Consider the following 7,500-nt stretch of genomic DNA (forward strand, 5'->3'; position numbering starts at 1 on the left):
TGTGTGTGTGTGTGTGTGTGTGTGTGTGTGTGTGTGTGTGTGTGTGTGTGTGTGTGTGTGTTTGAGAGAGAGAGAGAGAGAGAGAGAGAGAGAGAGAGAGAGAGAGAGAGAGAGAGAGAGAGAGAGAGAGAGAGAGAGAGAGAGAGAGAGAGAGAGAGAGAGAGAGAGAGAGAGAGAGAGAGAGAGTGTGTGTGTGTGTGTGTGTTTGAGAGAGAGAGAGAGAGAGAGAGAGAGAGAGAGAGAGAGAGAGAGAGAGAGAGAGAGAGAGAGAGAGAGAGAGAGAGAGAGAGAGAGAGAGAGAGAGAGAGAGAGAGAGAGAGAGAGTGTGTGTGTGTGTGTGTGTGTGTGTGTGTGTGTGTGTGTGTGTGTGTGTGTTTGAGAGAGAGAGAGAGAGAGAGAGAGAGAGAGAGAGAGAGAGAGAGAGAGAGAGAGAGAGAGAGAGAGAGAGAGAGAGAGAGAGTGTGTGTGTGTGTGTGTGTGTGTGTGTGTGTGTGTGTGTGTGTGTGTGTGTGTGTGTGTGTGTGTGTGTGTGTGTGTGTGTGTGTGTGTGTGTGTGTGTGTGTGTGTGTGTGTGTGTGTGTGTGTGTGTGTGTGTGTGTGTGTGTGTGTGTGTTTGAGAGAGAGAGAGAGAGAGTGTGTGTGTGTGTGTGTGTGTGTGTGTGTGTGTGTGTGTGTGTGTGTGTGTGTGTGTGTGTGTGTGTGTGTGTGTGTGTGTGTGTTTGAGAGAGAGAGAGAGAGAGAGAGAGAGAGTGTGTGTGTGTGTGTGTGTGTGTGTGTGTGTGTGTGTGTGTGTGTGTGTGTGTGTGTGTGTGTGTGTGTGTGTGTGTGTGTGTGTGTGTGTGTGTGTGTGTTTGAGAGAGAGAGAGAGTGTGTGTGTGTGTGTGTGTGTGTGTGTGTGTGTGTGTGTGTGTGTGTGTGTGTGTGTGTGTGTGTGTGTGTGTGTGTGTGTGTGTGTTTGAGAGAGAGAGAGTGTGTGTTTGTGTGTGTGTGTGTGTGTGTGTGTGTGTGTGTGTGTGTGTGTGTGTGTGTGTGTGTGTTTGAGAGAGAGAGAGAGAGAGAGTGTGTGTGTGTGTGTGTGTGTGTGTGTGTGTGTGTGTGTGTGTGTGTGTGTGTGTGTGTGTGTGTTTGAGAGAGAGAGAGAGAGAGAGAGAGAGAGAGAGAGAGAGAGAGAGAGAGAGAGAGAGAGAGAGAGAGAGAGAGAGAGAGAGAGAGAGAGAGAGAGAGAGAGAGAATACAAGCTATCTCATTGGACATACATCTAAATTGGTGTACACAAGCCTTACCTAATATGTGTATGGATGTGTGAGCATATACCAGCATCTCTTATGAGTCTGTGTGTGTGTGTGTGTGTACCAGCCTTACCAAGTGTGTGTGTGTTTCTAAGTGTACACCAGTGTTTGCGTACAAGTTTACATGTGTACACCAGCCTTAGTAAGTATTTCAGTGTGTTTTTAATTGTATACCAGCATGAATTTTGTGTTTTTTTAAGTGTTTGAGTGTTTATTTAAATTATCTGTTATCCCAGCCCCTCCAGACCCACCTATGGCATACAGCGTCAGTCCAGAGTACAGCCCCAGGTTGGTCTCGTTAGCCCCGATGAGGATGAAAGCAGGAATCATCATCATTAGGCCCTGTGGATGGTGAGGGTGGTACAGCAGGCAGTGGTGGGTTAAATAATATTGTTACTGATAAATTCTGTTGTTTTATATTATAATTATTTGGCTACACAGTAAAAATATAGATTTGAAAATATACTTTGTAAACCTCAGTAACTTCCACTACAGCCTGTTAAACTAGAACCATGAAAACTCCCTTGAAAACCCCAGTAACTTCCACTACAGCCTGTTAAACTAGAACCATGAAAACTCCCTTGAAAACCCCAGTAACTTCCACTACAGCCTGTTAAACTAGAACCATGAAAACTCCCTTGAAAACCCCAGTAACTTCCACTACAGCCTGTTAAACTAGAACCATGAAAACACCCTTGAAAACCCCAGTAACTTCCACTACAGCCTGTTAAACTAGAACCATGAAAACACCCTTGAAAACCCCAGTAACTTCCACTACAGCCTGTTAAACTAGAACCTCCAAAACACCCCAAAACAGACAATTTACCTCAAAACACTTGCAAAAACAGCCCTAAAACACCTCCAAAACACCCCAAAACACTCCCAAACACACAAGCAGAGGAGTGTAGTGAATTAATAAGTGAAAGAAAGCAAGAAAGTGTAAAGGAACAGATGATAATGAAAAAAAAAGTGATTTAAATGAGATTGTCAAGATGTTTTGATGGTTTATGGTAAGGAAAATGATAGAATGGGTTTGTAATGATGACAGAAAGGAAGGAATAAGAGGGAAAAGTAAAGAAATGAGGAAAGGAAAAAGAAAATGATGCTTTACCCACACTGCACCTCTCTTTAACCACATTCAGAGACACAAGGAAATACAAACAAATAACAAAACAAGCAAACAGAAAAAATGGAGCTCTATAGGAATATAAATAAGAAATAAAATAATGCATAAGAAAATAAAAAGCTAAAAAAGTAAACAAACAAAATATTTAACACCACCACAACACCTTTAAACACCCTCAAAATACCCCAAAATACACAAAAACATCCCAAAACACTCCAAAAATACACCAAAACACTCTCAAAATACCCCAAAACACACCAAAACATCCCAAAACACTCCAAAAACACACCAAAACACCCTTAAAATACCCCAAAACAAGCCAAAAACTCCAAAAACACATCAAAACACTCCAAAAACACACCAAAACACCCTTAAAATACCCCAAAACAACCCAAAAAATCCAAAAACACATCAAAACACCCTTAAAATACCCAAAAACACTCCAAAAACACACCAAAACACCCTCAAAATACACCAAAACACCACAAAACACTCCAAAAACACACCAAAACACCCTCAAAATACACCAAAACACCACAAAACACTCCAAAAACACACCAAAACACCCTCAAAATACACCAAACACCACAAAACACTCCAAAAACATACCAAAACACCCAAAAACACCCCAAAAACATACAAAAACACCCAAAAACACCCCAAAAATACCTGAAAACACCTTCAGAACAATGAAATGGAATAAAACACAAAATAACAATAACAAAAAAACAAAAACAAGAAAACAAGCTGCAATATAGAACAGCAGGAACACAAACAAACACACACACACCCTACAAACAAACAAACAAACAAACAAACAAAAATAAATAAATAGATAACAGGATAAAAAAAATGAAAAAAATAATCATAAAACCAAACTAGAAATATACAAACCAATACAAAACGCAACATACCCACATACCACCAAACAAGACAGAGTGGAACCTCGCAGGGACGCCGATGATATGCTGGTAACAAGTCACACAGGAGAGCACAGAGGAATACAAGCCGCTGGAGTCGTGCTTGGAGTAACAGTCAAAGAGAGCAGGAGACAGAGGCACCACCACCGTCAAGCCGACCAGGTCCAGGATCACACTGCTGAATGCCACCTTGCTTCTCCGCACGGTCTTCTGTGGGTGTTAGGTTAGGTTAGGTTAGGTTAGGTTAGGTTAAGTTAGGTTAGGTTAAGTTAGGTTAGGTTAAGTTAGGTTAGGTTAAGTTAGGTTAGGTCAGGTTAGGATAGGTTAGGTCAGGTTAGGATAAGTTAGGTTAGGTTAGGTTAGGTTAGGTTAGGTCAGGTCAGGTCAGGTTAGGTTAGGTTAGGTTAGGTCAGGTCAGGTTAGGTTAGGTTAGGTTAAGTGAGGTGTTTTTAATCTTTAATTTTATCTCAGTATTTTTTTCTTGTAGTATTTAGTTGGCTTTGAGCAGTGTCCCTCCTATATATATAAAAAATAAAACAAAATAAACAAATAAATAAATAAACTAAAACAATAAAACGTTTACAACTTTGAATCACTTTCCCGACACACTTGTGCATGGAGGCAGTGTTGCATGAGCCTTGACTGACAAATATTGCAGCGCGTTGACAACCACACACTTCACACCTCAGCTTAGCAACACACACCAACACAACACCCTGCTCACTTTCTCCTTGATGTCCGCAGCCTGTACCGCCCCTCCGTCCCTGCCGTCCACCTCACCACCGCTGCTGCCGCCACCGCCATCGCTGCCGCCAACCTGCTTGCCGGATCGGAGGGTTGCCGTTGCTCTGAAAGTTACGTTAGGTTAGGTTAAGTGGGGCCGTGGGAAGAGGATGCAGGTTAGGTTAGGTTAGGCTAGGCTAGGTTAGGTTAGGGTAGGCTTCTTTAGGTTAGGTTAGGTTAGGTTAGGTAAGGCTTGGCTAGGTTAGGCTTGCTTAGATAAGGTTTGGCTAGGTTAGAATTGCTTAGGTTAGGTTAGGTAGAGTTTGGTTAGGCTAGCTTGGGATTATGACACGAGATAGCCAGTCTTGGGGAGGAGGAAGCACCAGACAGAAGTTCGGGTAGGCTTCTTTGGGTTAGGTTAGGTTTGGTTAGGGGCAGCTGAGGAGTGTGAGGCTCCACCACATCAGGTTAAATTTGAGGTAATATTTGAGTCATTTTCTCACTCACCACCAAAATTTTCCCACTGTAAAAACTTTAATATTTTTTTTCTGAAGGCTACAACGAAAGACAAGGCAACACACACACACACACACACACACACACACACACACACACACACACACTGCATAAGCATCTGTACAACGAAAGACAAGGCAACACACACACACACACACACACACACACACACACACACACTGCATAAGCATCTGTACAACGAAAGACAAGGCAACACACACACACACACACACACACACACACACACACACTGCATAAGCATCTGTACAACGAAAGACAAGGCAACACACACACACACACACACACACACACACACACACACTGCATAAGCATCTGTACAACGAAAGACAAGGCAACACACACACACACACACACACACACACACACACACACACCAGAAACACGTAGAAACACATTTTTCCTCCCCAAAAACACCCATAAACAATTTTCCTCCCCAAAAACATCTAGCAACACAATTTTCCTCCCCAAAAACACCCAGAAACAATTTTACTCTCCTAAAACACCTAGAAAGACAATTTTCCTCCCCTAAAACAACCCAGAAACACAATTTTCCTCCCCAAAAACACCCAGAAACACAATTTTCCTTCCCAAAAACATCTAGGAACACAATTTTCCTCCCAAAAACACCTAGAAGCACAATCTTCCTCCCCAAAAACACCTAGAAACGCAATTTTCCTCCCCAAAAACACCCAGAAACACAATTTTACTCCCCAAAAACACCTAGAAGCACAATTTTCCTCCCCAAAGAACACCTTCAAACACAATTTTCCTCCCCAAAAACACCTAGAAGCACAATTTTCCTCCCCAAAAACACCTAGCAACACAAATTTTCCTGCCCAATAACACCTAGCAGCACTATTTTTCTCCTTTTAATACTCAAAAAACACAAATTCGGCCCAGAACAGCTATTTCTATTAACAGTACTAAAAGAAAACACTGATTACCGGTCAGAAATAGCTCAAAAACATTAATTTCTACGCAAAAAACACTGAAAAAACACGTGATTTCCTTTCAAAACACCCAAAAAAACATACATTTCTACCCAAACACACTGAAAAACATGCGACTTTCTTTCAACACATCAAAAAACACACATTTCTAGCCAAAAACATTTAAATAACACTTAATTTCCTTTCAAAACACCCCAGAAGAGACACACACCTACCCAAGGACAGCGAAAAAACAACAATTTCTACCCAAACAAACTTGAAAAACACCAAAATCTAAAAAAAAACACAAAAAAATAAAAAAATATATAAAAAAAACATCCCCTGCCTTTTTAAAACGCCACAGAAACGAAGAATTCACTCCTCTTTCTATTCTTCTCTATGCATGAAAACAGCTGGAAAATATAGGAAATAACACTAAATACTGATGGAAGGGCACTGGCAGGTGGGAAGGTCCAGGGTCTCGGTCCCCGGATGAAGGCGGCTGATGACGTCACGTCCGCCATATTTACGTTACGCAAATGATTTTGAAAATGACCCCTCGCAAAAATGGAGCTAGGCCGGAATGCTTTACATATTATGAAAGGGCATAATTTTAAATTAATTCTGGACATATAAAAATATTCCAAGCTTCAGTAATAATAAAGCTATATTTAAATAACTATATGAAAAAGTGTTCGAACAAACACGATAAAAAAAAACACTCCAAAGTCCACAAATCTCATTTCTCACGAACACAATACACTTTAAAAAATCGAAACTATTTTTACAAACAATCAGAAGTTAACCGGAAGCTGAAATAAATAAATAAATAATTTATAAATGTCGACTTTTTGAGTTTTCAACGGGTCTAAAACCCCTCTAAAAGTCCACGTATTTCACTCAAAAGCATCATAACATATTTAAAAAACAATAAACGATTTTTTGAGCCCATAAAATCTTGCCTAGCGGCTGAAATAAAAAATTATGTTTGGCGGTATGAAAAATTTAACGGCAAACAGCAACACTTATTTACGCTGAAACAACCTCATAATCGACATGTTTCCCTTAACACTCGCACGCAAAACACTCAAAACACCACCAAATATTTTTACAAACCATAAAATCTTAGTTAAAAAGCCTAAATATATAAGTTAAGAAAATAGAAAGAATATTGGAACCTGGGGTAGACTCTGGCAATCCATCATGGCGGCCGCGGGAGGGCTGGGAGGGGGCTCAGATAAAAACAAGGTTGGCTATCTCTCTTTCCTTATTATTTGTGGTTGTTATGAAGGTTATTTCTCTGTTTTCTGGATTAATTTCAGCTGTGTGTATGCGTGTGTGTGTATATATATATGTGTGTGTGTGTGTGTGTGTGTGTGTGTATATCTATGTGTGTGTGTGTGTGTGTGTGTCCGCCTCTATTCCATGATAAATAGCATTATATTCTCTCTTCTCTTCTCCCCTTTTGCTATTAAGTATCAAGTATTTTCCAGGTATTTCCAGTGTTTTCCAGGTAGTGTCGTAGGTTGAAGCCAGACCTCTGCTACCTGTCACTACTAAACTCACCTTAATTGACCTCCTGTGCCTCTGTGGTCCCGTTCCCTGGTGTTTAAATGAAAAGAGGACACACACACACAACCGCACTGCACGGTGTTTCCCAGGTACACTGAGGAAGACAATAAAAAATAAATAAATCTGCTGTCTCTCAATATTTATCGTAATTTACAGTGTTTTGTTGTGTGAGGAGCAGACTACTGGGGTGATTTGTGCACAGGTAAGTGGCAGTAGGTGGATGAGTGTGTGTAACGAGTGTATTAATGTGTGTGAGGGAAATAAAGGGGTGTGAGGTATGACGGGCCAGCCTGCCGCAGCTCACCCCTGGCCTGTTAAACCTTCCGTCAGACTTAAACTAGGCAGTGGCGGTTAGGTCTGACCAGCGGACATGAAAGCATAGTCATGTGGCTCCATTCACTGCC

General features: G+C 41.1%; 2 protein-coding genes and 1 long non-coding RNA gene across 13 annotated transcripts in view; 2 read left to right on the forward strand and 1 right to left on the reverse strand.

The window, feature by feature from the left end:
* LOC135101162 (valine--tRNA ligase-like) overlaps positions 1-7,500 on the forward strand; it is a 94,677-nt gene that overhangs the window by 21,926 nt on the left and 65,251 nt on the right. The window lies entirely within an intron of this gene.
* The window catches only part of LOC135101164 (uncharacterized), a 166,297-nt gene that overhangs the window by 1,374 nt on the left and 157,423 nt on the right, over positions 1-7,500 (reverse strand). For 7 of the 8 annotated variants that reach the window (XR_010269085.1, XR_010269094.1, XR_010269089.1 and 4 more), the window contains 3 exons: positions 4,060-4,183; positions 3,330-3,545; positions 1,541-1,631 (listed from right to left, as the gene is read on the reverse strand). The gene's annotated coding sequence lies outside the window, so the exon portion shown is untranslated. The remainder of the gene's footprint in view (positions 1-1,540; positions 1,632-3,329; positions 3,546-4,059; positions 4,184-7,500) is intronic. The other variant, XR_010269086.1, reaches the window with a different exon arrangement.
* Positions 6,929-7,500, forward strand: part of LOC135101174 (uncharacterized) — a 5,827-nt gene continuing 5,255 nt past the window's right edge. Inside the window, exon 1 of one of the 3 annotated variants that reach the window (XR_010269125.1) lies at positions 6,929-7,298. This is a non-coding gene — a long non-coding RNA (uncharacterized LOC135101174). Of the gene's footprint in view, positions 7,299-7,322 lie in introns of those variants that run through there. The other 2 variants (XR_010269126.1, XR_010269124.1) reach the window with 2 other exon arrangements.

The sequence above is a fragment of the Scylla paramamosain genome, chromosome 6 (assembly GCF_035594125.1).
Source record: "Scylla paramamosain isolate STU-SP2022 chromosome 6, ASM3559412v1, whole genome shotgun sequence".
Taxonomy (NCBI): Eukaryota; Metazoa; Arthropoda; class Malacostraca; order Decapoda; family Portunidae; genus Scylla; species Scylla paramamosain.